Source organism: Nannospalax galili, unplaced genomic scaffold (genome assembly GCF_000622305.1).
Source record: "Nannospalax galili isolate Female #2095 unplaced genomic scaffold, S.galili_v1.0 scaffold203, whole genome shotgun sequence".
Lineage (NCBI taxonomy): Eukaryota > Metazoa > Chordata > Mammalia > Rodentia > Spalacidae > Nannospalax > Nannospalax galili.
In genome coordinates this window covers 846922-872694 of record NW_008351640.1, presented here as the reverse complement: position 1 = coordinate 872694, position 25773 = coordinate 846922, and positions in this window count along the sequence as shown.

The window sequence follows — 25773 nt, the reverse complement described above, 5'->3', positions numbered from 1 at the left end:
TACGCTCAAGATAAAGTGCCACAACTGCACCAATGTAATTTGTTCTGCCAGTCATTGTTGTGGTTATTAGGACTTAAAGCTAGGGTTGAACCTTCCGTTGATGTTATCCATTATCAGTTTGCATAGTGTTCTCCAAAACAATGAGAGAAGCTTTCTGTGAGGTGGCTTCCTCACCAATTCCAGCTCTATTGTTACAAGTCCTAGTTCAAATTAGGTCCTGTCTTCGACAATCAGGTCTTGCCTTCAAGTTATCCTTTAAGTTAAGGTAAATGTTCTATCATACAATATAGCTTTCTATAATTTCTTTTAACATAATTACAATGTGAAAAGTTACTACTTCATTATGCAATATCCATGAGACCTCCAACTACAGCTCACAGAGAGTGAGCAACATAAATCCTTGAAGGGATGTGTTTTATTTTCATATTCAATCATAAGAAATTATTTTTACCTTTTATGGTCAGGATTTTCAATTCAGGCTGCAAATGTAGCATCAAGAAGTATAGAAACCTGAGTTTTAAGGAATCCTAAGCCCCTCTATACACTTGTTTATAGTGTATGAGGCTTAGAAGGTGATTGAATGTATATAAATGAAAGAGTTCCTAGAAAATATGAAATGATGATTTTCAAATAAAAAATCCCATTGTCACTTATTTGTTAGACATGAGGCTTTGGTGCTGAAGACATATTTGTATTCTATACACTGTACTCCAAAACTAAAGATAATCACAATCATTGTCTAGATATTTAGATATAAGTTAGGCTATCAGAGTACCAGAAGAAAATCAAAGAAAAAAATTACCTTCTTCATTTAAAGTTAATGAGTTTAATGGAATAAATTACTTTAGGCATGATATTAAAGATTTTATGTGGATTTTCTAATTAAACTTATATTATCACACTTGAATTAGGGAAATGTTACCAGGTACCTAAAGAGCAGAATGTAATAAGCCTGAATAACTACAATAAGGTTAAAAACTTCCTTTTTGTTTTTTGAGTTTAGAAATATGTTTTGGATTGGATAATTTGAACACTCTGAAAGAATTACAACACTGAAAGCATGAAACAGTAAAGTGAAGGCACAAGAAATCACCCACGCAGCTGTCACTCCATCGCACATGTCTAAGTGACTGAGCCTTTGCTACTCTAATAGTGCAAGTGAGAACTCAAAATCAGCAACTCACTTAGCATTTGAATTTGGAAAACAACATGAAAACTTCAAACTCATATCTAACACACCTGTTTAGATAATTGCTAATGTGAAATTGTGGCAATGCTGACATTGAACACAGTACCCCTGCCAACTCAATCAGACATGGGACCAAAGTGCAAACTGGCAGTGGGCCACGCCTAGCCTGGAAACTGTTGGAGCAGATTACTACTGGATGAGGGAGAGTAGACCATACTTAATATCTCTAGATAGGCTGAATGGACTCCAGTGGATGAGCTTGCATGGAAAGACATCCATGCATAATGCTTGACCAGATGAGACTTAACATGTATAGCACAATACATGAGGCCAGATGGAGGAGGTGTAGGGGTATTTTATATATATATAATAGTGGATAAACCGGGAGTTAATTAATGAGGATTCACAGAACAGAAATAGTATTCACTATCTCTCAGCAAAATCTGTATCAATTAAAAATTTTGAGTCTTGCTGGTATTGGGATGGAAGAAATTAAGGAATAAAAGTTCTGTGGCATGAAATCTACAAAAGCAAAAGACACTTTAATAACTACACAAACTAATGGTGATTAAACAACACATTCCTGAATGATGAATAGGTCAATGAATAAATTAGGAAAGAAAGAAATGTATTCTTGGAACTAAATGAAAATGATAATGCAACAAAATGAAACCCCTAGGACACATTAAAGCAGCCCTAAGAGAGAAATTTATAGCTCTAAGTGCTTTAATTAAAAAAATCTGAAAGAGTACATAGAAACAAATTAACAGTACAACTCAAGACTCTGGAAATGAAAGAAAAAAAAACAAACCAAAACCTAGTAGACAAAATGAAAAGTCAGAACACAAATTAATGAAATCAAAACAATGAAAAAAATTGCAAAGAATTAATGGATCTAAGAGCTGATTCTCTGAGAAGTGAAAAATGATAGACAAGCCATTAGCCTAGGTAACCAAAAGAAAGAGCAAATCCAAATGAACAGAATCAGAGATTCGAAAGGGGAAACATTACAACAGACACCCCCCCAAAAATCCAGATTATTTAAAGACAATATTTTAAAACTCTATATACTATAAAATTGGAAAAGCTAAAAGAAATGGATGGATTTCTAAATTCATTGTAAACAACCAAAGATAAACCAAGAAGAAATCAACAGCTTAAACTGACTCATAAAAATATGGTTGAAATTGAAATAGCAAGAGAAAACCTCAACCAGGAAAAAGTCCAGATCCAGATGAATTCACAAAATTTTACCATTCATTCACATAAGATCTACAAATGATACTTCTTAAATTATTCAAAAAGTTAGAGTGAGAACTCCCAAATTCTTTCTATGAAGCCAGTATCACCCTGATGCCAAAACCAGGTAAAGACAGAACAACCGAAAAAGAAATCTATAGGCCCATATCATTAATGAACATAGATACCAAGATTCTGAACAAAATAGTCACAAAATGCATACAGACATACATCAAAAAGATCATCCCCCATTATCTACTCAGCCTTATTCCATAGATGCAGGGATGATTCAACATAACAAGTCAATGAAAGTAATAAATCATATATGATTTTGTCTTAAATACAAAAATCATATGATCATCACAATAGATGCAGAAAAGACCTTTGACAAAATTAAACCTGAATTAATGTTAAATGTCATAAAGGCAATTGAATTGGATGGAACATACCTCAACATAATTAAAACTATATACAACAAATTCATAGCCAACATAATTTTAAATGGAGAAATACTGGAAGTATTCCCATTAAAATAGGGAACCAGACAAAACTGTCCACTATCTCCACTCCTTTTCTCAATATAACGCTCGAAACTCTTGATAGAGCAATAAGAAAAAAGAAGGATATTAAAGGAGCCCTAATTGGAAAAGAAGGGGTCAAACTGTCACTATTTTCAGATAAAATGATATTATACATAAAAATCCCAAATATTTCACCAGAAAACTGCGAGGAATGAACAGTACTTTCAGCAACATGTCATGATAATAAATCAGCTTATAAAAATCAATAGCTTTTCTATCTAAAAAATAACAAGCAATCAGAACAAGAGTACATGGAAATCCTCCCATTTACAATAGCCTCACAAAATACCTGGGAAAAAAACTAATAAAAGATATAAATGAACTGTGCAATGAAAAATTTAAATATTTAAAGAGATAGAGAAGACATTAGGAGATGGAAGAACCTACCATGCTCATGGATTGGATCATCTTACCAGAGAGGAGAAAACTTCCTTCAAGTTGTTGGTCAGGGTATTCCAAGAGTCTCCCCAAATAACACAGTCTATTGCCACAGACATTGAATAGCTACCAGAACTTGAAGGTAAGACCCTATTGAAGACACGACATACTTTTTACATGGGACTTGAAGCAATGGAGCTGGAACTGATCTAGAAGACTTCTCCCTTAGGACTAGTTCTCATAGTTCTAGAGGATACTGATAAGGGAGAAAACCAACCAATGCTCAAACTTGGCTCCAAAGCCTAATAACCACAACAGCTGGCACAACAACTGTCTCTATTGGTGCAGAGGGGATAATTAACAGCTATTTAACTGGACTTAAAGCCCTCTCAATGGGAAGGGAACTCATGGGTGGCCCTGTAAATACAGCCAAATTCACATGGCTGTAGAGGTTAGAGAGCCTAGAGAAAAGCCTATCCTTCAAAATGAAATTTCTTACTGTATGCTACATATTGATCCTTATATTTGTAAACAAGTATGCCTTTCACCACTCATCAAAGAAGATTATGTTTGCAACACAATGAGGCTATTCCAGAGTTCCACAATTGGTCCACAGAGACTATATGTCTGAGAGATGTCCAACCTTAATTGACACATTTACAGTGGAACCTCTTCATCTAAGGCCCGAGAAACATAGAAAAACAAAAAAGTATTAATATATCCCTTAAATCTCACCAGCAAAACTTCCTCATACAACAAAATGGAATGAACACAGAAGGCCACAATCTGCTAACTTTTAGAGAACCAGAGACTGTAGAATGTGTGCCCCGGGATAGGACTCTTCACTAAATTTCTTCCAAGAAGCAGAGCTCTGCAACCATTGCAGAAGAGGGTACGAACAGATTGTAAGAGCACAGATTGGTGCCTGTACATAAGAAAACCTAGAGTTTCAGGCCACTGGGAACTTGCTCATATGAACTTGCCAACATGGTGACAGCATGCACAAGACACATGCTGAATCAATCAGACAAAAAACAGGATAGAAAAAGGGAAATGAGCAGCAGGCACCACGGTAGCTGAAGAACTATTTGCAATTGATTACTGTTGGGTGAGGGCATCTAGATCTTCTTTAAGGGAGTGAATATGTGCCTAGAATATGTATATTAATTATATATACTGCAATTAAAATATGCATTGAATCTCTATAAATTGTACACATATACAAGAATTGCATAAAAATATATAAATCATTTGATAATAGTAGAATAGTGTTACATCTAAAATTAACATATAAAATAATATTTCATTGCAATTATGAATTTTTATTAAAATTAAGTAAAATGTACCCCTCATATCATTTCTAAACTCTGTCCAACACACACCATACATTAATATTCACAGTGTGCTACTATTTCCCAGTTTTCCTGTAAATTAGCAAAAGTGTAACACATGCAAAGAAAAATTGGTTAGCATTCTATTGAAATCAGAGTTTATTTTCTACCAAATCTGTTCATGATTTTCCAATCAATAATAAATTGAATCTACTTTTCTCTTTCTCTGTAACTCATCACAGTTGCCAATGGTCAGTTGTCTTAAAGAGTATTTATAGGGGCTAATTAGATGAATTAGTGATATCAATATTTTCTTTAACAACATAACAAAACTGTACATCCATTAAGTTGTACTACTACAAATGGACAAGATATTTGTTCTTGTTGTTTGTTTGTTTTTGTTTTTTTAATGTGTCTCTCTAGCCGTATCCTGGAAGTTACTATGTGGACCTGACTGTTAGAGTCCAGGTCTGCAGAGAACCCTCCTCCCAGAGCAGCAGAGCCCCCTTCCAAAACAGGAAGCCCTGAGACCCCCTTGCAAAACAGGAACTGGCCTGGCAGCTGCATTTATAGCTATCTCAGCACCAAGCTGTTCCCCAGATAATTTTAGAAGACAAACAAGTCCTGCACCCCCAGACCCACTGATGTAAGAGCTCTCTCAGTACAAGCTGTTTCCCCTGATAAGTTTCACAATGTGTAGACCACCTTAAGGCCTTGCGTCCTGACCCTCTATTGTAAAAGCTGCCTCAGCATAAATTGCTTCCTTTAAGATAAGTTTGAAGCACACCCCCACTCCCTTAATCTCACCACCCAAGTCCCCATTGATGTAAGAGACTGTCTCAGCAGAGACTGCGTCTTCCTGGTAGGATTCAGACCCCTCTGCTTGGAATAATTTTTCCCACTTTCTGCACTCCATACCTCCCCTATAAAAGTCCCCAGCCAACAGCCTGTAGATTGACAGCCCCTCAATCCCAAATTGGGGACTGTCATGTGTGCTTTCTCTGCCAATCGACTACCCTGCTGGAGTTCTTGTCTGTGTCCTGGTGCTTTCTCCCCATCCACTGGATTCACCTATCACTGACTGGCCTACATCAGATAGAGATTAGTCTGCACCTGCCTCTTAAGGGCTGAGATTAAAGAAGCTTGCAACTATGTCTGGTGTAGGACAAGATATTTTAAGTTGTATTCTAACTAAGGTTAAAGAACACCTTACAAAATTGATTTAGCCAGTTTATGTAGTGTTGATTTAGCATAGTTATCCTCTAGGGTGATATGATAGAATGAATTGGCTGCCAATGATTATTAATTTCTGAATTTCTTAGACTTATTTATGAAGTTAATACTACTGCTTCTAATACATTGTACAGCATGGAAAAACATAAGAGAATACAGCACTTTTTTAATGGATTGGATTTAAAACTATTAAGAAGCAGTCGTTGAGACTCCTCAGTAGTATTAAGCTATAGCAGGGAACAGTGAATTGAAGACAGTACAATTCAAGTACAGTAAAATTCAAGTTGAAATAGTAATAAAGTCAAAACCATGTATAAAATTTTCATCAAAATTCTCTGAGGCAGTGTGGGGAAAAACAAAGTTTCTTTCATATGAAGTTTCAACAATGTACTAAAAGAAACAAAACTGGATCTCTGAGGCAGTGTGGGGAAAAACAAAGTTTCTTTCATATGAAGTTTCAACAATGTACTAAAAGAAACTGAAAACTGGATTTATCTTCCAAGCCACACAAATATTTTTATTTCCAGGGATTTTTTTAATTGATACACCCATATACCAAACTGATTTGATTGACTACAAATTGACTTTGCATCAGTGCAGTTCTATTCAGCTGGATTTTTGTTTGTCTTTATTTTGATCTGCTAAATTGCACCTATAAAAATATTCCTGGATTTTGCTAAGGTTGTTAGTTCTGGAAGCATAATCTGACAATCAGAGCAAAAGCATCAGAAAATATGAGAAATTTAGGGCTATTATAAGTTCTATAAAACCTATCTGACACTGGTAAACAATCAACATGAGCATCAGTACTCTGACAGTTGAAACTGTTACAATAATATTTCGATTTAAGTTTATTGAAATGCTTACATGTGTAAAAATGAATTTGAAACTACTTTCTCTAATATATCACCAATCAAGTTTCAAGCTATCCTCTATATTAGCTCCTTTATCTACCATTATGGCAATCCTATCACATTGATTACTATTAAGGTACTGATTATTGATAAACTCAGGTCCACAACTCTTACACGGCAATCCATTGTCACACGAAGTATAATGGTGTGAATGTCTGCAGTCAACCAATCAAATATAAAAATTCCAGAACTGGAGTGTTGAGTGTAGCCAGATCCTACATTAAATGTTGAGATATAAAGGCCAATTTCAGACATGGTAGTTCAAATTCTTCACTTAAATTTTTCTTCAGTTTTTTTTTTTTTTTCTTTGTGGATATAATACGTCCTAAGGATTAAAAATGTGGACTTTAGATAGCTTGGAGTGGTATCCCTGTTTTAGTTTATTGGATATATTGACTAAAGTTTTCATTTCTTTGTAGTATTATTGTCTTATAGATATATATAGTAATTTAAATAATGGCATTATTTTTAGGACTTAGTTAAATCGCTACATGTACAGTCTGTATTAGTAGTCAATAAAACAAATAAGCCTAAGAAATTATTTCAAGAAAGAATGAATTTGATACTATTAAATTTTTATGGTGTAAATGTGTGTACTTGCCAATATAAAGTTATGAAGAAGTAGTAAATATGCCCGTTGAATACTGTTGCATCACAAAGGCTTCAAGAACTGATCGTGCAGGAGATTAGGAGCACAGTCATATCAGCACACTGAGACTGGGGAAAATACTCAGAACCAATTATGGAGGCTATGTACTGGGAGACTGTGGAGAAAGAGGCCTCAGAGGGATCTGCAGTTCAAATACAGGACTAGAGACAAGGATGGTTTGACAACTGATGCAAATTAGAAAGTGAATAAAGAACTGGAACAGTTTTTTGTATAGAATATAATGGAAGGAACAACATTAACAACGATCTGTGTAAGTTCACAGGGTTTTGCACCCAGTCATTTGGTGCTAGATAAGAAAGAAATTGACCATTGTGCATATGTACTTTTCAGCTTAGAAAGACAAAGGTGTAATTTTGATAAAAAAAAAATGAGAAGACTGGTCTGTAATCAAGTTTTGTTTTCTCAATTAAGTGAGTTTTTAATTAGTTATTGGAAAATAATTTTTTCTAGTTCTATAATAATTAACTTGTTTTAATTAAATATATGCTTATTAATCATAAGTACTTTTTTTGGACTTTTTGATACATGTTCTCCCTGTAGCCCCAGCTGACCTGGAACTCACTATGTAGACCAGGCTGGCCTTGAACTCACAGAGAGTTCAAACTCTACTTCCTGAGTGCTGGGATTAAAGGCGTGTGCTACCATGCCTGGCTGTTATTCATATTTCATCAAAATAAAAGCAATGTATAAGTATAAATTAAAATAGACTAAGTTAATATAATATGAGCAGAATAAGGAAAGACCAATTTTATTCAATGAACTCTAATCTAGAGAAGAATTGGTAATTCAATAAAAAGTCCTTATGTTAAAATTAATACAAGTCAAATTTCATAGAAGAAAATAAAATAAATTAATTCAATGCAGTTTAGATAGAACTATTCAATAGAATATTATTCATAAATTTTATGAAATCAGGCTATAATGACAGGAAATTGTCAATGTAACACAAATTAATAATATCAAATATAACTAAAGATAATCAGATAAGACTCAGTAGATCCAACTCATATTCCAAAACTAAAACCCTTAGTTCAGAAGTTGTTGTTTATTTAAAGAAAAGAATTTCAATTTAATCCCACTTTAAATCAAAGATGAAATAAATTCATTTTATTCATGTTCTTTCTAAAGTATGATATGAAAAGCAGAAAAGACATGTTCATATTGATGGAGCATGAACATGATTCAGATGACATGGTCTTTAGGTCACTAGTGGTGTGCTTTTGAATGGCATTGTGGGACTCTAGTATTCTCCAAGCCATGATTGTTTGGCACATGTAGTGTCCAGTTTATTCTGCCTTGTGTTTTTGTCATGGTGTTCTGCCCTTGATAAAGATCTAAAGTCATGTAGCCAACCGATCTTGGCTTGTTAACAGAGGAACTAAGAGTCAAAATAAACCTTTCTTCTTATTTTGTTAATTGCTTGAGTTATTTATTATAGAAACATAAATCAAGTAACACAGGTGTGTTTGTGTGTGTATGTTTAACTAACAGTTTTCCACAGCTACTAAAATGGTTGTATTTATTTATTTACTTATTTTCTAATGCTGTGATAAAATACCCTGTCTCAAGCAATTTAAGAGAAAGGGATTTTATTTTAAGCTCCCAATATTGGGTTATAATTCAACACTGACGGAAATTCAAGACAGGAATTTGAAGGAACTGGTCACAACACATCTATCATTAAGAACAGCAATAAATAAATGCATAGAGTCTTAGCTACCTTGTTCTATTTTTAAATGGTCTAGGGCCAAAACTAATGAATGGTGTCACCCAAGTTCAGGCTGAGTCTTCCCTCATCAATTAAGGTAATCAAAACAATCCTCCACAATATGCCCATAGGCCAACCTGATCTACACAATTCTTCATTGAGATGTTTTATCCAGGATATTCAATGTTGAAACAGAAGGGTGTTTCAAAATATTATTAAAAACACATTCTCAGGCAAATAAATTATAAATATAATATTATATGTATATATATGTCTGAGTATACTGCAAGAAATATTCACAGAAAAGATCCATGATAATTGATAATACACTTAGATGAGCACAAGACAAAAAGAATAATAATAGGGCAGGCATATCATATCAACATAAGAAACCAAGAAGGAACTATCCTTGTGGACTTTGTGCCTATTAAAATAATTAAAACACAGGGCTGGAGAGATGGCTCAGTGGTTGAGAGTACTGACTGCTCTTGCAGAGGACCCAGGTTCGATTCCCAGCACCCATATAGTGGCTATGAACCATCCTTACCTCCAGTTCCAGGGGAATCAGAAGCCTTCTTCTGACATGACGTTGCATGACACAGGTACACTCACATACATGCAGGCAATATACATATATATGTATATATATATACATATATATATATATAATTAAAAATAATAAATAAAATATCAAAAATAATTAAAATACTGAGTGATTCAAGTAATTCTATTCTTATAAACTTTATGACATATATAATGTGCCATTTCCTGGAAAGATAAAAATAAAAAAAATATGAGGTAGAAATAAATATCATTGAGCAGTGTAACCAGGAGATAAACCGAAGCAATGATAATTTTCTTCAAAAATGCAAAAGTTAAATTTCACTAGTGACTTTTTACCACATATTTAAGGATATCAGCAAATAAGTTCTCCATAATGGATCACAGGATCTAGAAGCAGCCCCTTAACTTGTTGTATGAAGCTGATCTTCCAATAACTCTAAAATCATGTAAAGATATTTCAAGAAAATTGTAGACAGATATCTCTCATGAGCAGGTATGCAAAGCCCCTATATAAAACTTTAGTAAATTTAATCTCAGTATAAATAAATATACAATATATCCAGGTTTGACAAATTCCAGTTCTTCAACATTTATTCAACATTAGAAAATAAGTAATGGAATTCAACTCATCATTATATTAAAGAAAAACATATCATGTAATCATACAACTGATACAGCCACGCATTGCACAAAAATCTACCACCTATTCATAATTCAAAACAAGCAATAAGCCATTTCCTCAGCTTGGCAAAGAAATTATGCAAAGATGCTAGAGCTAGCATTGAAGTGTATTTTGAAGGCTGGAAAATTTCCCCCTAAGATAGAGAACAAATCAAGGACAGCTACATCTTTCCTGATCAGTATTTTATTCAAAGTCCTCTACAGATTATTAAATGAATGGAAAATGAGTAGGGGAGACAAAGAGAAGAAAGAAAAAATATGTTTAAAAAGAAAACAAATTGGGTGCTGGAGAGATAGCTCAGCAGTTAAGAACACTGGGTGCACTTGCAGAGGTCCAGGGTTTGATTCCAAGCTATCCACCATCTCTTACTTCAGTTCCAAGTTTTCTGACATGCTCTTCTGACCTATGCGGGCATTGCATGACACGGGTACACTTTCACACATGTAGGGCAATACACTTATGCACAAAAACATTAAGAATAAATAAAATAAAAATATATAAATAAATAAAACCAAATTTCACATTATCCAGTGCAGCTTAATTAAATTTTGTACAGATCACTCTGTGGCATGCAATTAAAATTGCTTTTGTTATATCACTTCATCAAAGAAGTGAGTTCTTTCAGTACAGAAACATTTTCACTTCAGTTTACTCAAACACATGAAATAATCAAAAACAGGTTTCCATTATTCTTGTGATTACTTAAACCATGTGTGATCATTTTTTGTTTGAAACCTGAATTTTTGTATGTTTTACAGCTTCTATAATTTGAATAACATTGTCTAAAATTAATATAATTCAATTAAAATATTGACTAAATGTTATGAGGTGTGGTGGATTTAAACTTACCTAAAATCAAGAATCACTTTGATTACTTCTCTAAGTATCCAGCTATTTTGATGTAGCTCCACAAATGCTATGATTTTTATGTTAATTCAGTTTTGAGAATCACTGATCCAGGAACTTGTTCTCCTCCAACTGACAAGTATTTCCTTCCATCACAACCTATCCCAGGTTCGCTACATGTCAATTGATCTTGAGTTCAGATATATCTAGTATATTGTGCTCCAGAAGACAGCCTACTACAGAATTAGGAGTTCTGTGGAAGCCTGAGAATCTGGATGAGAATGAATATTTGGCGTACTGTTTCCTGGGAGCCTGTTCAAGTCCACTGCATTCATATGATCTTGAGAAAACATGTTGGGTTCCCACATTTTCAGTAAAGCATCTGTGCCATGCTCATTCTAATATTACCCATCTCTGGACCAAATTTTTAGTAACAGGACCTACTACAGCTAAGGAGATACAACCTAGGAATCTCACCTTTACATACAGGAGTTTCCTATGCTAGATTTACTAAAACCATTAATCTTTACAACGCAAAGGAATTGTACACACAGTCTAGCCATTATAGCATATGGCATTAGCCAATTTTGCCACATTTTCCTACTTTGAAAAGCATTGTTTTATAAATATTAAATACTATATTGAGGAAATAAGTGTTAATTACTAAATATTAAATACTTTCTTCTGGTATTGCAGCACACGCCTTTAATTCCAGCTCTTGGAGGCAGAGGCAGACAGATCCCTGTGAGTTTGAGGCCAGCCTGGTCTATATGTCAAGTTTCAGGCCACCTGAGCCTGTGGGGTAGTGTATCAAACACATACACAAACAAACACATACATTAAATACTTGCATAGTTATCCACTTAATTAATCAATGATAAAGTATTTAAAACATTAATTCACACAATGAAGCAACACCTAAGATTCTTTTGCTACAGCTGGAACTTTGGTCATGGGTCAGGTGTTATGAAACATGCTGTGCTGAAACAATGTACTTAGGAAGTTTGATATTACATATATGGCAATGACCAAATTCTGAAAGAACTAACATAATAGACCAAGAAATACAAGAATTACAATACAAGAGCCAATGTTAGTACTAACAGAAGCCTAGTCTTAATGTAAACAATACATTTTAAAATATTTTATTTATTATTTTTATTTTATGTGTATATGTGTATTGCCTGCATATAGGTAAGTGCACCTGTGTCATGTAATGCCCACAGAGGACAGTAGAGGCTGCCAAATCCCTGGAACTGGAGTTATGGACCATTGTTAGCTGTCATGTGGGTGCTGGGATTTGAACCAGGGTCTTCTGCAAGAACAGCCAGTGTTCTTAACTGCTAAGCCACCTCTCCAGCCCCAACATACTTTTTTTTTTTCTCAAAAGGATATGGAAATCCATATAATGAACAGCTGAGAATCTGAAGTGGTAGCTCTTATACAGTTAAGTATTCTGTGTGTGTGTGTGTGTGTTTGTGTGTGTGTGTGTGTGTGTGTATGTATGTGTGTGTGGTGCATCTACATGTTCAAGTGTGTGCAGGTATGTGCACATTTGTATATGTGGAGGCCAGAAGTGAACATCAGTGTCTTCCTCAATTATTCTCCACCTTATTTTTAAAAAATACTTTGTTATTTTTATTTTATGTGTATGAGTGTATTCCCTCCATCTGTATGAGTGCACCCATCTTGTGCAATGCCCACAAAGATCAGAAGAGGGCGTGGGATCCCATGGAACTGGAGTTATAGAGGGCTGTTGGCTAAGATGTTGGTACTGGGAATGGAACCTGGGTCTCTGCAAGAGCAGGCAGTGTTCTCCAGCCCAGTCTTCACCTTATTTTTGAGTCATAGTCTCTACTTAATCTGGATCTCATTGATTAGCCAAGGCTAGCTTACCAGAGAGCCCTAGGACTCCACCTGTCTCTGCCAAATCCCCAGCAACAAACTTGGATTACAGGTGGATGCCACAGTGCCTCAGACAAGCAGTTCCTCATACTTGAGCAGCAAGCACTTTACCACTGAGCCGTCTTCCACTTCCTTCACTTTCCTTAAATATTTCCTAAGATTTCATTATTTTTTAAATTCCAGTGCTTGATTAGTTTAACTTACAGATACATTGTGGAAATGGAGCTATGAAAACTGCGTGGTCTAAGGTCAGGGAGGCAACGGTGCACTAGAATTTGATGTATGGCAAATGAAAAACATGGTGAAGAAAATTAATCTATCAAAGATAGTTGCTCTTGAACTTCATCTTGCTGCCTGAAAAATTACTGGACATGACGGTGCTTTCCTTAAGTAATACTGGCAGTATGGTACGGTTCTGAAGTTATTCCTTGACTTAGAAACATTTTAATAAACTAAATGCTGAAGGAAACAGCAAACAGACACTTTGTAAGAATTCTGCACGTACATTTATTGATCAAGTATAATGGCTGCATTGTATTCAGTTCATGAATGCACTATTCGGACACATCCAACCCCAATGTGCACACAGGCAAACACTCTACTGCTGAGTTGTACTTAATTATGTGTATTGCATTTCCAGATACATCCTTGTTTTAGTCGGATTCAAACACTTATCTAATCCAACCAAACATTTTCAAAGCTCATTAACACATCAGTGTATACATAATTACAATTTCACTTGGCACAGCATTTTCCTGTTGATTGCAGGGTGGAGCAGAGTTCCCTTTGGAGGCTTCCTCACTCATCTGGAGCAAAGCATCTAACTGCTGGGACCACTTAGGAGATTCATTTGGCATGCAGGGGCCCCGGATGGAGATGGCTAGTGTGCTGGCAGAGAGGGCATCTGAGTCTCTGACTGGCTTCTGGGCTGGATCTTCACACACCTTTTGAACTTCTCTGGTATTGATATTTTGAACAGCTGTGTATTTCCTTGTTGGATTAATTTCAACTAATGTTTATTCATGACTAGCTTATCTTCCAAGCTTATTGATGAAAATCTTACACATTCCTGAAAGTTTGAGCAGTGAACGATGAATGTGACAGTGTATGATATAATCAGATCACCAGCCACACATTAAAACTATTGCTTGCCAGCCCCTAAAATGAATCTATTAACTGGCTTGATTTCTTAGGTTGCAAGCTGCCAGTGATTTTTGTTTTGAAATAAAACTTTTCAATATTAACACTGGAAAGCATTTTGAGTTCGAAAACAGAAACTTTGTTAGAATTCTGCACTTATATTTTTTGACCCAGTATAATGACTGCATTGTGTTCAGTTCATGAATATTAGGCTTTCCATTGGACACAGCAGTGCAAGTTATAGTTACATATCCTGAGAGGCTGAAGGAGGTAGATTTAGGATTTAGATGTGGATGAAGGCCTAAAGTTCCAGTTTAAAAAAAATCAGGCTGCTAAAAGGGCCAAGGACATTTTGGCTTTTAGAAAAGAAACTAGCTACTTTTCTTTAGGGTCTTTTTTACCCTAACTGCCTCTTCCAATGGCCAAATATGTTAAAAGTATTTGGGAGCTTTTATGCAATCCCTAAAAAACTTTAGGGTTACCTCTTCAGAGGGGGGAATGCTAGAGTAGCGAAAAGCCCCATTAAGGAAGAAAAGAAAGAAAGAAAGAAAGAAAGAAAGAAAGAAAGAAAGAAAGAAAGAAAGAAAGAAAGAAAGAAGAAAGAGAGAGAGAAAGAAAATGCACGGGGTTGTCAGAAAAAGTGATGGGGAGATATGGGAGATGTTGGAGGGGAGGGAGTGGGCATGGACTTGATCAATACAAGTCATATTCATGTATAATATTCTCAATAAAGTTTTTTTAAAAGTTAAAAAAAATCAGGCTGATTTGTCATAGTATATGACAGCTTCTGTAGTTAGAGGCCATGAGATTTTTTTTCTCAGCAAGGAAAACGTTTTGAAAAAGTTGAAAACATAAATATTTTACTCAAATATCAAAGTTAGCCACCCTGAAAAGGATAAAACAAAAGTGTGTTTCAGTAAGGATTCCTTAAAGATGAGCACTTATGATACAGTGAGCAAATAATATTTCCTTGTTATGAATAAGATGCTACAAGTGACCATTAATACTTATCTATATGCACAACACAAAACTGATACAAAGCAGTAAGTTTTTCTATAAGACACACATTTTTTAATTATTTTTATACCACAGCTTTGAATATATTTTTCCAATGTTAACTTCTGTGTAGGATTCATGATTTGAAATGCTAACCACACATAAACTGTATTTTATTTAAAATATAAGCATTTTCCAAGTTCAGTTTTCTAGATTCTGCACCTTTAGCAAATTTTCTGTCTTCGGGACCAAACAAGGTGCTCGTTCATAGGTTCTTTTAAATCCAGACTCATAACGAAAATCTGTGTTTCAATGCAATAGATTTATATTCAATGCTGTTTCACTGACTTATTCTGCCTGTTTTCATTATGTAGGACAAAAGTTATGACCCATTTTATTAGGCCTAAGCACAACATTAGTGATAATACACACATTATGAAATCAGTGTAGATTAATATCACACTCCTTATTACTCAGTGGCCATTAGTAATTCATAGGGTCTATTACTCTCAAAAAATCATCTTTTTCTGCAGATATATTAATTTTATTGCAAACATCAAAATAATTTCCATTCCTCAAATATACCGTGTCTTTTCATATCACTTGAGTTCATTAAAGTTTTGCTATATTTTTGGAGTGATTTTCCCAATCTCCTGGGTAACTAAATTCATTTTATTCAGCTAACAACTGGCTTTTCCATGCAATATTCTAGAATATTTTTTTATTTTATCAACCACTTCTTTCAGTGACTTTCCACAGTTATTCAGGCTTATCTGTGTGACATTTCTTTTCCTTAAACTCTATAGTACATACCTTAAAAACTAAGGGTGGGATTATGATTGTTTATAAAAGAACTGGAGTCTGAATCCCGGTACAGCACAGGTAATAAATACTTTAGGGGCTGGAGAGAAGCTCAGCAGCTAAGAAAGCATGCTGCTCTTGCAGAGGAGTGAGGTTCAGTTCCAAGAACCCACTTTGAGGGACTCAAACATCTGTAAATTCAGCTCCAGACTGATCCAATGCCTCTGAGTATTATGGGCACTTGCACGAATGTGAAGATATCCACACACAACCACAGGCACATAAATATACATAAACTAAAAATGAAAAACTATTAAAAATATATTTGGAATTAAATATCATTTGTGATAACAGCTGTAGCGATTTTGTTTCTGACCTCTTAATAGTACTTGTTTAAACTCTTTCTGGTAAAGCCAGAATTTTTAATGGATTACCTCATTCTATACTCATAGGAACTAAAATAAGTGGCATTATCCTATATTTACATTTGAGAAAAGTGACTCAGAGATGTGTTTAAAGAAAAATTTTATATGCAGCAAATATTTTTAGAGTTAATTGAACAGAACAAACAACACCAAAAAGGTCATGAATCAAACAAAATTCTAAATCTGCATATACATGACATGTAACCTTGGGCTATGGCTCCAAAGGAGCTGCGCCTCTCCCCTAGGTCATCTTTTTTTTTTTTTTTTTTTTTCAATCTTCCAGAACAACTTGGTTCCCTGATAGCCCCTCAGTCTCAGGCCACCAAGGGTATGAATGTTCCTAGAACCTGAGAAACAGTTGTGCCTGAACCTGGACCCTAGTGGGGAGTACAGAGGCTCAATGAGTGTCATTAGTACAGAAAAACCCCACAAGAGGAACAGTGGGTCATTTCCTCAAAAGTATTGTCACTGTTTTAAGAGCATTTTGATGAAGATCCTACAAACGAACAAACTAGGAAAAGCCAATCTGTTACTGAATTCAAAGTGTCTTCTTTACGGCCTTGCTTTCATAGTGCTGAAAGGTGTTATAAATGCTAACTGAAGAAAAAGTTATTATCAACATCAACTGGTCTGGAAGATTCACCCACCATCAGCCTTGAAAGAAGTCACTGAAATTGTTAAGAGAGTATGGAAGCAAGGGGTGATGGTTCAAGTCTCAGTAATCCCAGCACCCAAGAGACAGAGGCTCGTGGAACTCTGCAAGTTCTAGGTCAACTTTGTTTACATAGCAAGTTTCAAGCCACCCAGTGCCACAAAATAAGGTTCTACCTCCAAGAAAGAAGAAGAAAGGAAGAAGAGGGAGAGGGAGAGAGAGGGATAGAGAGAGAGAGAGAGAGAGAGAGAGAGAGGCAGCATACACATGCACAGACTCTAATAATGAAATTCATTGATTTGTGTAATTAAAATTTTTTAGTAATTATATTCAAAAACACTTAAAAACATAATGGCACTCTAGAGGCAACTAATTTGATGTGTTCATGCAATAAAAAAATGAAAAGTAAAAATCATAAACTAAGGAAAAATACAGGTAGAATGAAATTAATATTAATTGAACTCTTTGTCTATCATGCAAAACACCTCAGTCATTAAGACATTTGCAATTATCTCCATTTTCAAAATGTCAATATTCAGAATCAAGACTCAGAAATTCAGTATTGTAGTAAAGAACACACATCTGGCAAATAATGATACTACATTTTAATCAACTAGATCCCAACATTTTCAATATTCTAAACCCCAGGATGATTTTGATAAACAGATGACATTTCCAAAAAACAAAGCACATATGTTATCTAACTGGCTTTAGTTTATCTAGGCTTATTGATAAAATGAGAGAACTGAAATTCAGATATATCAAGACAGTTTCCTTAGAATCTACTCAAGCAGTACTGCCATTACAATGAACCTATTTTTTTTTCTAACTTACAAACTACTTTTTCACTATCTTCTAAGGTCAGAAATGACATGGAAAAAACAAATATTCAGGAAAAAAGGACATATGCTAACATTCACAACTTCTAGGTGCTGAATATCAAAAATTAATGACTTTGGCTTTAAAAATTAAAGGGTTAAACATCAGTAAAGTGAAAACAGAAAGAAAGCTCTGCTGTTGGGTGGGAATTGTCCTGGTAGAAAGGTGACTTGAGAAAGGTTTCCTGTAGTCAGATGACCTGAAGCAACTCCATTGGAAAAGGGATTAAAAGAGTAGCACTGTTTTTTTTTTCTTTTCTTTTATAATTTTTGACGTATGTCCTTTTATTTTCCCTACGTGAATGTTTTGACTGCATGCATGTGAGTGCACCTGTGTTGTGCAATGCCCGTGGAAGCTAGAAAATGACTTCAGATCCCCTAACTGGAATTAGTTAGATGGTTGTTCGTGGCAATGTGGGTGCTTGGAAGCCAGCCAGGTCCTCTGTAAGAGCAATCGGTGGTTTTAACCACTGAGCCATTCAGCACAGAAGGATAAACTGTGAAACAGAGCGAGACACAGTACATGTAACCAATATATTTGGACTATTTTCTTAAGAGGGACTTTCAGAAGAAGATTCAAATGATGGTTTATTTATTTCAGAATTTTAAATACTACTTAGCAAGTGGTCACCTTGATAATTTTATTATACAATGGAAAATTCAACAAGGTAAAATTCATTGTTCAAATTTTGGAGACGACTTTTAGATTGAATTAGAGAACAAACTTACTTCCATTAACATAATTTTGGTTAAAGAAATCCATGTTAGTACTTTTATAGCTAAATAGTTTTTTAATGTGATTATTTTCAGGCATGCATATGTGTGTGGGTACGTGTACAAGAGTGCAAATGCCTTGCAGAGTCATTTCTAATGAAGACAATACAATAAATAAATTGGCATATAATAAAATAAAAAATTCCTGAATGAATGAATGGAGTCCTATTTAAAAAGTTCTATTCTACACTTATATCTTGTAGGGTACTGTCTATGTATTCTCTAGCAGTTTTATCATATGTGCTGAATAGCTTTAGTGTCAACTTGACACACCTGGGTTGAAGGACCCTCAATTGGGGAATTTCCTCCATTAGACTGCCTGTGGCTATGTCTGTGGGGGAATTTTCTTGACTGTTGACTGATGTGGGATGGGCCAGCCCACTCTGGGTGGTGCCACCCCTGAGTAGGTGGGCCTATGTTGTATAAGAATGTAGGTTGAGCATGAGCCAGGAGAGTAAGTCAGTAAGCAGCATTCCTCCATGGCCTGTGCTCAAGCTCCTGTCTGCAGGTTCCTGTCCTGAGTTCCTACCTTGGACTCCCTGATGACCTGTGACCCAGGAGATGTAAGATAAAATAAACCCTTTCCTCCCCAAGTTGGTATTAGAGTATTTTGTCACAGCAATGGAGAAACAAACTAGAACAGCATGCTTACAGGACATGGTATTAGATAAGTCAGGGAAGTTTCACAAATGAAGATGTCACAGTATGGTTCCCTAAGCAAGACCTTCATAATAACAGCACCAATTAACATGCCAACATGGACGGGAGATATTTCTCAAGGTCCCAACCCTAGATGAAAAACTACAAAAATTGAATGGCTGTGGAGAAAGGAGAGTGAAATTTCTCCAGGGATAGGTCACCTGATAGGGTGGTCACTAGTGATTGCAAGTGGTCAACTCTGAACACATAAACACAAAAGCAACCCTAAATGGATGCAGTAGGTTGTACATATATGCAACACTAATAATTAAAGATCATATCATGAATTCGAGAGGGACTGGGAGGGTGTAGGATGGAGAAGGATGGAAATTATATAAACGCTGTACTTGTATTTGGAAGTTCAAAAAATTAAGCTAATAAAATTAAATTTATTTATTTATTTTGGAAAAATATTCTCTAAAGTATGCAAATTAATGTCTTTGCCAAATATATATGATCTAATTACAAGTCTGGAAATAATATTAACTTTAAATAAGATTTTTTTTTTCAGTTTGCATTTCAGTAAATTGGACTCTTAAACCAGCAGCACCTCTGAAAGAATGAGAAGGTTTGGAATGGAGATTTCCCTACCCAATTCTCGCTGCTTACACAGTAGAGCCTTTTACATATCTACGTACCTCAAGGATTTACAATACTTTGCATGTTTTAGAGACTTAAAAAAAATTTAAGACAACTCCACGGTGGAAAGCTGGTGAGGAGATGTATGTCTTTAATGTGTGTCAGGTTCTGTTTCCTGTGTAGCTTTATATAACACCTTTGATTTGATTTTTGTTTGTTTTGTTTTGTTTTTTGAGAAAAGGTTTTAGTGTCCAGCTGGAACTTGCTATGTAAAACAAGCTGGCCTTGAACTTGTAGAAATCTGCCTACCTCTGCCTCCTGAGTGCTCAGATTAAAGGCCTGTGCAATCCCACCTGGCTACTGTGTTTATTTGCTTGTTTGTTTGCTTGTTTAATAGAGAATACATTTAGAACATGAGTCAGAGATATGTTTATATTTTGCAAACTTCTTTCTCACCTGAATATTGCCTCTCTAATACATCCAATATATCAGAACAGGTCTATGGGTTTATTAGGGAAATATTGTCCTGATAATTCTGAATTCAAGATAAAGGAATGAGAATTGTGTAAGACTATTAAAACACAATTGTGCAAAAGTACACAATATACTTTGGAAACATCTATCCCCTTTTCCTTCACATGGAAAGGCGGTTTCTCTTTCTTAATTTATTATGAAATCTAGTCAGTACTGTTCAGTCTTGTATTATTAGATTTTTAACTAACAATTACACATTGTTAATAAATTATTTCCTATTCTGATCATATTATTTTCTACAAGGGTGGATCTTTTGAATAATAGTCAGAAATAAAAACAATAAGAGAAGAAATAACAGGTATGTGTGTGCATGTGCGCATGTGCTGTGTTTGCCTGTGTCTGCGTGTAGAGGCCAGAGGACAAGCTCAATAGTCTTCACCTCTTCATATATTTTTTTGACAGAGTTTCTCACTGGCATTGACATGGCCAAGTAGGATAGTCTGGCTGGCCATTGAAGCCCAGGGGATCCATCTGTCTCTTCCTCACTAGGACTGTGCCCCTTGTGGTGAACCACTGCGGGAATGACTTTGACAATATGGAAAGAGTCTGGACTAATGCCTTTGATGGTTAGAATGAGAATATCCCCCACAGACTCCAAGTATTTGGACATTTTGTCTCCAGTTGGTGGTGCTATTTTGAGAGGTCTTAAGAGTTATGGACATGCTGGAGGAAGTGTGTCACTGGCGGTGGCCTATGAGAGTTCTTAAGCCTTGCCAGATTTCCAACAACCCTCGACCTGACACTAATCCCTGTGGAACTTGGAACTGTAAGCTGAAATGAACTCTTCTTTCTATAAACTCTCTTGGTCATAATGTTTCATCACAGTAACAGAAAAGTAACTAAGACAAAAGTTGATACCAGGATCATGGGGTATCACTGTGACAAACCTGAACATGTGGACTTTTGGAGGAATGTGAAAGACTTTGGAAGTTTAGACTAGAAAAGTAGTTGATTGCTGTAAATTGAGTACTAATGGATTGTTCTAGTAGGAGCCTGGAAGTAGTCTGGAGAGCAAAGTAGTTCCAGAATGAAATAAGGACCTAAGCAACAACATAAAAAGCAAAGGTTCTGGTTATTGTCTGCTCACAGTCTAAGAGCTTACCTGAGGCTAATCTGAAAAGTAATAGACCAAGTTCTTTGGCAGAGGAAATTTCAAGTCAGCCTAATGTAGAAATGGTGGTGTGGCTGTTAATGGTGAGTAGTATGGTGCTCTACAATGACAAAGAAAATGACAGGACATGGATGGGGGAGGGTGTCTTAATTTGATTAGGGGATATTTTATGAAATGTACAAAAGCTCAATAAAATATTATGTATACAAAGAGAAAATGGGACAGAAAGAAATGCAGAGTGCAGAGTTTGGATTGAAAAAGGGAACTGGGAAGATTAATGTTGGAGCCAAGGCCTGTGCTAAAGGAGAAAATCTCTTTGATAAGGAGATTAGAGTGATTAAGAAGAAGCCTAGAGATTTGCACTTATTGGAAAGAGTACTTTCCAGGAAATACCACAGGCAGCTAAGCCTCCAACTTGTGAAAGGAAAATGCTAGAGGGGTTTTCTATTCCTAGAAAACCACAGCACAGAAAAGCTGATTGAAATGTGGATAAAGTGGGCAAGAGTTCACATCAGGCTGGCAGCCAAACTTGGCAGTATTATTCATATGATATTGGCTTTAAAGGCATGAAAGATACAAGCGTGAAGGGTTCAGGTCAGACAGTGCACAACAGGGGAGTCCCTGCATAAAGAAGACTCTGGGAGGCCATTTCATGACTCTGTGAAGGTGAAGCCTGGTTGTTAGAGGAGACCTCAAGAAGACATTGGAAATGCTAGAGTCGTGAGACTTCTGCCAAGGGGAGCTGCATACAGGGAGTGGTACCAGCCCAAGAGAAAAATGTATGTTGCACGCAGCAAAGCTGGAGGGGCTGAGTCATCTAAGCCGTTTGGAAGAAAAGTCCCAGAAGTTGGACATAGAGCTACTAGATTCAGTGTTTGTCCTGTTGGATTTGAGTCCTATTTTGGTCCACTATTTCCATATTATGCCCTTAATCCTCCCTTTAGGAATGGGAATGTGTATTCGGTTTCATTATATGTTGAAAGTATGAAGTTTCTCTTTTGATTTTACAGTTAAGAGATTGTCGTTAGTCTCAGAAGATACTTTGGATTCTGGACTTTTGAATAATATCAAGACTGGCAAAGACTATAGGGACTTTTAAGGTTGAACGGAATGCATTTTACATTTGATACAGTCATGAGAATATGGAGGCCAGGAAGGGGAGTGTGGTAGTTCTAATGAAAATGTCCCCCATAAATTCCAAGTATTTGGACCTTTTATTCCCAAGTGGTACTGTTTTGAGAAGGCATGGGAAGTATGGATTTGCTGGAGGAAGTGCATCACTGTGGGCATGGTTTGAGAGTTCTTAAGCCTTACTGGATTTCTACTACTCCCTGTGCCTGCTTGAAATAAAACAGGTAAGTGCTCCTCGTTCTGCCACCAGGCCTGTGCTATGATAGACTCTAATCCCTCTGGAACCTGGAACCATAAACTGAAAGAAACTCTTGTTTCTATAAATTCTCTTGGCCATAGGTGTTTACCACTGCAACAGAAAAGTAACCAGAAGGATGGCTTTTACCTAATCAAGATGATACTATTTATAATGCAAACAAGCTCATTGAACATTGTGTTCTTGTCAACTGTGCACCTCGCCTCAATTCCTCAGGACCACCTTGTCCTCACCCAAGATAGTGAATGAATGTACAGTGATTAGCATTTCAAAGTGCTAAAAGCCAAGGAATATTCCTATTCATAGTCTCTTTGGAAGCAGCGGGAATAATTGAAAAGTCTATATACTCTATGTATATGTATATGTCTGTATACTCTATGTATATGGTATTTTAGGCATAGATATCATAGGACAAGCACCTCTGATAAGATGAGAGTGATTCTGTAGTTGCTTCCTTCATTCCATAGATTTTGTTTGAATAAAAGTATGCATGAGGCATGGCTCAAGGGCTCAGTTCTCCTGGAGGAAGTGCATCACTGTTCTGAGCTACATAATAAGGAATGGGTGATTCCCAGACTTTGCATCTACTTTTGGCTGTAAAACCAAAGTTGAGAGTCAGGCTGATTCTTTATTCAGGTATATATAACTTTAACGTGGTTTAGTAATGGAGCAAACTATAATCTAGGGCAGGTTCTAGCCCATCAACATTTGGGCAACTGGTGTTGATAGTGGGGGAAATAAATATGAAGCAAATGGGTAGGGAGGTGGCTGTGGGTCTGGGACAAGGTGGAGGAAGGGGGACATATAATAAAAACACATTGAAGTTCTCAAAAACTTGTTGAAATATTCTGAAAGAATAAGTACCATGATGCTTGATCTTTTTACATAAATTCTGAATATTATAAGATTATAATTTTGTTCTAGCAAGACAATCACTTTAATGAGTAAGTTATCATCCTAGCTCTAAATCAAACATTTTAAATAAAATTGATTTATAATTAGCGGAAATAGCATTTTTAAATAAACAGCCTTAAACTGTTACGTGTGCAACACTGAATCATTGGCCTGTCATATTGAGTGACTGCATACACATGGAAAATAATTTTCATTAATACTAAAAGAATGTAAGGATGACCAAGATTGACTTACTGTAAATTACAAGCTTCATAAAAATCTTCCAGGCAATAATGCTTCATGAATGACTAATCACCACTAACATTTTGTCTTTATAAATGAGAAATTTAAAAATTAAGGATTAGTATCAAATATAATTTCAAAATATTTATAAATGGCAACTGCATTTGATTTGCTGATTTTTTTTTGAAATTGAGATTATTAATCAGGTCTACCCACTGGTATGGAAAGTTCAGTTTTTGAAAACATTTAAAGGAGAGGAAAGTTATTGAAATATTCATAGGTTTTGGGCAGTCTTCCTATTTCAAAGCCATAAAATCTAGACAGTTTTAGGCATCTGATGGGAGTCCATCACTGTTCTCCAAACAGTAGAATCATAAAAGTGTCAGCATCAGGTGTCCTTAAGACAAGGACAACTGTTTGTGAATTTCAGGTTTATGGAATTTTTAACATTTCAATGGAGTAAAACAGATTTGATTGTTTTTTATCATCTTGACATTTACTTTCACTCAGTGGGAAACCATGGGGCTGTTATCTGGTTGAGGATTAGTTAAGTCATTTAAATCAGACTTCAATTGGTATCTTGGAACTATTATAAAATGCCAACAACTGGATATAATTTTAGAACAAAGTTACCTTATCCTCACCTGAATATACATAATTTCATATGCATATGTGGTGTTTAGGGTTAATTTTTCTAAATTTTATTCTGAATTAAAAATAAAGGACATAACTTAAGGTGTCATTGACTAAGATTGGAATATACTTTTTTTTTTTTTTTTGGTTTTTTTGAGACAGGGTCTCCCTGTAGCCCCAGCTATCCTGGAACTCACTATGTAGACCAGGCTGGTCTTGAACTCACAGAACTCTGCCTGCCTCTGCCTCCTGCTGAGTGCTGGGATTAAAGGCATGCACTACCACGCCCAACAAGAATATACTTTTTGCCATAATTCAAAAGTCAAAGATTGAAGGAGAGGGAGAGAAAGACAAAGACAGAGACACCGACACACACAGACAATATCACTTAATTTCCTGTCTCTCTGAACAGTGGACAAAAAGCTAGTGAAGAGGAGGTGTAAAGATGATTAAGATGTTCTGTATGAAATACACAAAAATTCAATTAAAAATTCAAAATAAAAGCTACCGAAAGATATTCATATGAACTCACAGTGAGGTAAGAGCATGCACATCTCCCATGTAAACTCAAACTGGACAAAATCCCAGCGTAGATTCATGGAACTGGGTTAGAAACCTCAACTGCCAAGGAACTACTAGCAACTGATGACTGCTGGGAGTGGTAGAATCAGTTACTATCAAGATGGATGGTACTCTTAGTAGGACAGGTAGTCTATAGTGAATGGACCCACACTGAAGAACATATGGGAGTACAAATTAGACTCTATAGGCATTACTATGTACATAT